This window comes from Anolis carolinensis, chromosome 2, assembly GCF_035594765.1.
Source record: "Anolis carolinensis isolate JA03-04 chromosome 2, rAnoCar3.1.pri, whole genome shotgun sequence".
Lineage (NCBI taxonomy): Eukaryota > Metazoa > Chordata > Lepidosauria > Squamata > Dactyloidae > Anolis > Anolis carolinensis.
Genome location: NC_085842.1, coordinates 129,554,272 through 129,560,297, shown reverse-complemented (window position 1 = coordinate 129,560,297; position 6,026 = coordinate 129,554,272).

Here is a 6,026-nt window from a genome sequence, read left to right as displayed (position 1 = left end):
TGATTCCCCCACAACACAGGCATTCCCCGGATAATTCCCCTCCATGGAGGGAACGGGGCGGGCCTTGCCATGGTCCTCTCCTTTGCCTGGGGATGGTGCCTGCTCCCCAGCTGACATCAGGGGATAGGGGAGTTTTCCCTTAGGCTGGATCTACACTGCCATATAATCCAGTTCAAAGCAGATAATCTGGTTTTTATATAGAAAGGGCCCTGGTGTTTGTCTAGGATGGCTCATTGACCCTTCAGGCACAGTTCTGATGGCACATTACACTCGCAGTAGCCTGGGTTGCAGTTAAGCATCAAGAAAACCAAGATGATGGCAACCAGACTGGTTGATAACTGGTAAATGGAGGGAGAAAACATGGAGGCAGTGACAGACTTTGTATTTCTAGGCGCAAAGATTACTTCAGACGCAGACGTTTACTTCTTGGGGGAAGAGCAATGATCAATCTCGATACATTAGTGAAGAGTAGAGACATCAAACTGGCAACGAAGGTTTGCATAGTTAAAGCAATGGTATTCCCCGTAATAACCTATGGATGTGAGAGCTGGACTATAAGGATGGCTAAGCGAAGGAAGATAGACAGTGTTGGAGGAAAATTCTGAGAGTGCCTTGGATCGCAAGAAGATCCAACCAGTCCATCCTCTAGGAAATAAAGCCCGGCTGCTCACTGGAGGGAAGGATATTAGAGGCAAAGATGAAGTACTTTGGCCACATCATGAGAAGACAGGAAAGCTTGGAGAAGAGAATGATGTTTGGAAAAATTGAAGGAAAAAGGAAGAGGGGCCGACAAAGGGCAAGATGGATGGATGGTATCTTTGAAGTGATGTGGGCTGGTCCATGAGCTCACAAAGAGTTGGAAGTGACGAATAAACAACAACAAAGCACTTTTGCCAGGTGGCAAGAGAAGGCTCACAACATTTCTATAATAATAGTAATAACAATGAAATGATGGATCACATGCTCAGCTGCTGCAAGAAGATCACGCAGACGGACTACAAGCAGAAGAATACCATTGCTCTGATGATCTATTGGAACTTGTGCCACAAATATTATTGTTATTTATTTATTTGCAACATTTATATCCCACTCTTCTCACCCCGAAGGGGACTCAGGGCGGTTTACGAGTATATATACATACAATATATTATATTATTATATTATAAATACCATCTGCCTGTGACAAAGAACTGGTGGGATCACAAGCCGGAAAAATTTACAGAAAACAAACACACCAAACTACTCTGGGACTTCCGAATTCAGGCTGACAGAGTTTTGGAGCACAATACTCCTGACCTCACAATCGTGGAAAAAAACAAAGTATGAATCTTTCATGTTGTAATCCCAGGCAACAGCAGAATTGATGAGAAGCAACTGGAAAAGCTGACACAATATGAGGATTTAAAAATCAAACTGCAAAGACTCTGGTACAAAGGTGGTCCCAGTGGTGATTAGCACACTGGGTGCAGTACCTAAAGACCTTGGCCAGCACTTGAAAACAATCGACGCTGACAAATTACCATCTGTCAGCTGCAAAAGGCCACCCTACTCTGATCTGCATGCATTATTCCTCGATACATTACATAGTCCTAGACACTTGGGAAGTGTCTGACATGTGATCCAATACAACAGCCAGCATAGTGATCTTGTTTGCTGTGTACTAATCTTGATGGCTATCTAATAATAATAATACTTTTATTTGTTATCTATCTCTCCTCGCAACCCAAGGCAGGACACAACCCAGGTAAAATACATATATAAAATGTAAGACCATTAAAATACATATATTAAGAAGGCTATTTCTCCCACTGCGTAATATCTTCATAGTCATTTTGCTCATTACCTTTTTTTTCCAGCAATAGCATTTTTTCACTTGATAACAAACATATGTTGTTTCTGTGTGCCTGCAAGTCATGTCTGATTTATGACAATCCAAAAGCAAGCTTGTCATGCGAATGGGCTATAGTAGTTTGATGGTTTGACAGGATTTGTTTATGGGTTTGTTGTTGCCTTTGTTTGAGGCTGGGAAAGTTTGACTTCCTGAGGTCACTCACTTAGATTTCCATCATTAAACAAGAAACATGAATTTGAATCCTAGGCCATATCTACACTGCCATATTACGGATTTTGACACTGTGTGATATGGTCAGCGTATATCCATATAATGCAGTTTTAACTGCATTGAACTGAATTATATGAGTCTAATATCATGCAGTTTCAATCTCCTAAACCTCCCAGGGTCCTAATCCAACACGCAAACCACTGCACCAGGCTGACTGTGTTTATTCACTTGATAATGTATGTAATACAATCAATGCTGTAGGGATGTGCCTATGTGAATTTATCTCTGCCCTTGAGCTGCATTGTTTTATTCATGTTTGTTCAAAATTGATAACACAGAAGGTTTTGCTGCAATGAGAACAAAGGGTTGTTGAAAGGCAACCAATCTATTATGGTATAAGGTTGTATAGGCTTACATCAGATTAACTGCATTCTTAATTGGCATATTAAAGTACAGAAATGCATGGATATAGGGAAAAAGTGTAAACTGTGGCCACATGACTGGGATGCAGACAGCTTTTAATTTCTGGCAGAAAAGGCACCACCTGAAGGTTCCTTGATTCTAATCACTGGTGTTCTCTTGAGTGATTGATGCCTAAGGTGAACCCACCTCAGAGTTTTCTTGACAGAATTTGTTCATAGCAGTTTGCCTTTGCCTTCCTCTGAGGCTGAGAGCATGTGACTTGCCCAAGGTAACCCAGCAAGTTCCCACAACTCATGGAGGATTCGAACCCTGGCTGCCCAGTGCCTTAGTCTAACACTCAAACTGCTTTCTATCTATTCTTTTCATTGTTCCCTTAGCTTCAAGATGGTGCACTAAAACGCTAAGCTCACTGGAATTCTCTTTGATTCCTTAGTTAGGATATTTCAAGTACCTTATTTCTTCAATTCTAAGATACACATTTCCATCATATAAACATCTAAAAATGGGGTGCACTGTGGAATTGTGGGTGCCAAGGGGCACAAAATATCTGGGAAGGCAGCACTTAGCACCTCTCTGAAGCAGAGGCATGGATTTAGGCTTAAATGCCAGTCTTTTGCAATAGCAGATAATTTTTTATATCCAATGTAGCAAAAGAGAAATTTTAAAAAATTAAAAAGAGTAAGAATGCAAAGAGTAAGAATGCAGATGAACATAATGGGGAGGGAAGACAACAATAGTTTCAGAAGAACAACATTGTGTGGTCATTGCCGTAAATTCAGCCAGCCCTCCTCTGTGGGCAGAAGATCCTAATGCCAAGAAGCCATTCTCTGGTTTTAGACACCATCTATATATATAAAAGAGTGATGGCATCAGGGCAGCGGACAAAACAACAAAACTACAGGCCCCCCAATCTCGAAATTTGACAACACAACCCATCATCCATGCCTCAAGGTTGATATAACAAAAAGAAAAGAAAAATAAAGTCCTAATTAGAGGGAGAGCAATAATTGTTTTTATCCAATTGCTGCCAGTTAGAAGGCTAAGCTCCGCCCACTTAGTCTCCTAGCAAACCTACTCAGTCCAGGGGACAGGAAGACTTAGGCCTCACTTAGGCCTCTTCCATAGATTATCTGATTTGAACTGGATTATATGGCAGTGTAGACTCAAGGCCCTTCCACACAGCTATATAACCCATTTAGAATCTTATATTATCTGCTTTGAACTGGATTATCTTGACTCCACACTGCCATATAATCCACTTCAGTGTGCATACTAAACATAAAGACAACCATACAACAGACATTCAATACCACCACTACCTCAACAATTTCTCACCAACACCGCCAGACAACACCACAGCAACACGTGGCAGGGCACAGCTAGTACTCTATAAATGGCTGTGACAGCTAATGCCACACTCTGTATCTAGAGTAGCCTCTCTTGTTGTTGTGTACTTTCAAATTTCTGAATTAACGTAACCCTAAGGTTAACCTACCACAGGGTTTTCTTCATAAAATTTCTTCAGTGTGGGCTTGCCTTTGCTTTCCTTGGAGCCAAGAGAGTGTAACTTGTCCAAGGTCACCAGGCAGGTTTCCTTGGCTGAGCCAGCAATGGAACCCTGATCTGGAGTTTGTCAAACCACTACATCGCAATGGCCTCTAGATGGCAGCAAAATCACACTGATGTAAAAACCACACCTTTCTTTACAGGTATCTTTGCAGGTCTTCAACCTGTCTATATAACAGTTGCATTTTAAAATGAGTTTGCATAACAACTGGTCCTTAGATCTATAATCATAGACAAAGTAAAATAACCAAAAGGCTTTGCAAAAATCTTTCCCCTTGCCCCCAAATTCCACTTTAACTAGTCCCTGAACTGTCATTAATCAGGCCAAATAGTTGCCAAACCTGTGGCACCCAAATAGGGCCTACCACACCACTCTCACTGACCCAAGAAAATATCGTAACTATAATTTCTAGGGCCCACTATCTCATATGGCCATTGGGAAATTCTAGGACTTTGGTCAAGATCTACCGAGGATGCTTTGTACTGCATAATGTGGTGCTACTAGTTTGCATTCCCATGTTTGTTGTTCTTTCATATTTTAATGCCTAGGTAGCCAGGAAAGCCAATGGTCAAGTATGATGGGATTTGTAATTCCACATCCATTACTCCCTCCCCTATCTGCTCTATAATATTTTAAATTAAGCAATATTGAGTTTTATTCAGTTCATTATCTACCCCTTCAATTGCTTCAACGTATGAAAATTGATCACCAGTGTTCTGAGACAATCACTCTGGATCAGTAAAGAGTGGTTGATGTTATGTACCAGTGCAACACATGCTACTTTAGCTAAGCAAATGATCAAGACAGCACTGAAGGTAAGTGCTGTTATAGCTACTACATCCCCCTTAATCTACAAACTGGTTAACTTGCAAAAGAAAAGGTCAAAGAGTTTGACCACACGTCGTAGATGTAGCATACCTGGATTTCAGTAAGGCCTTTGACAAAGTCCCCCATGACCTTCTGGCAAACAAACTAGTAAAATGTGGGCTAGACAAAACTACGGTTAGGTGGATCTGTAATTGGCTAAGCGAACAAACCCAAAGGGTGCTCACCAATGCGTTGTCTTCATCTTGGAAATAAGTCACGAGTGGAGTGCCGCAGGGTTCTGTCCTGGGCCCGGTTCTGTTTAACATCTTTATTAACGACTTAGATGAAGGGTTAGAAGGCACGATCATCAAATTTGCAGATGACACCAAACTGAGAGGGATAGCCAACACTCCAGAAGACAGGAGCAGAATTCAAAACAATCTTGACAGACTAGAGAGATGGGCCGAACCCAACAAAATGAAGTTCAGCAGGGACAAATGCAAGATACTCCACTTCGGCAGAAAAAATGGAATGCAAAGATACAGAATGGGGGACGCCTGGCTCGGCAGCAGTACGTGTGAAAAAGATCTTGGAGTCCTTGTGGACAACAAGTTAAACATGAGCCAACAATGTGATGCGGCTGCTAAAAAAGCCAATGGGATTTTGGCCTGCATAAATAGGGGTATAGTGTCTAGATCCAGGGAAGTCATGCTCCTCCTCTATTCTGCCTTGGTCAGACCACACCTGGAAAACTGTGTCCAATTCTGGGCACCGCAATTGAAGGGAGATGTTGACAAGCTGGAATGTGTCCAGAGCAGAGCAACTAAAATGACCAAGGGTCTGGAGAACAAGCCCTATGAGGAGCGGCTTAAAGAACTAGGCATGTTTAGCCTGCAGAAGAGAAGGCTGAGAGGAGACATGATAGCTATGTATAAATATGTGAGGGGAAGTCATAGGGAGGAGGGAGCAAGATTGTTTTCTGTTGCCCTGCAGACTAGGACGCGGAACAATGGCTTCAAACTACAGGAAAGGAGATTTCACCTGAACATCAGGAATAACTTCCTCCCTGTGAGAGCTGTTCATCAGTAGAAACTCCCTCCCCCTGACAGTGGTGGAGGCTCCTTTTTTGGAGGCTTTTGGGCAGAAGCTGGATGGCCATCTGTCAGG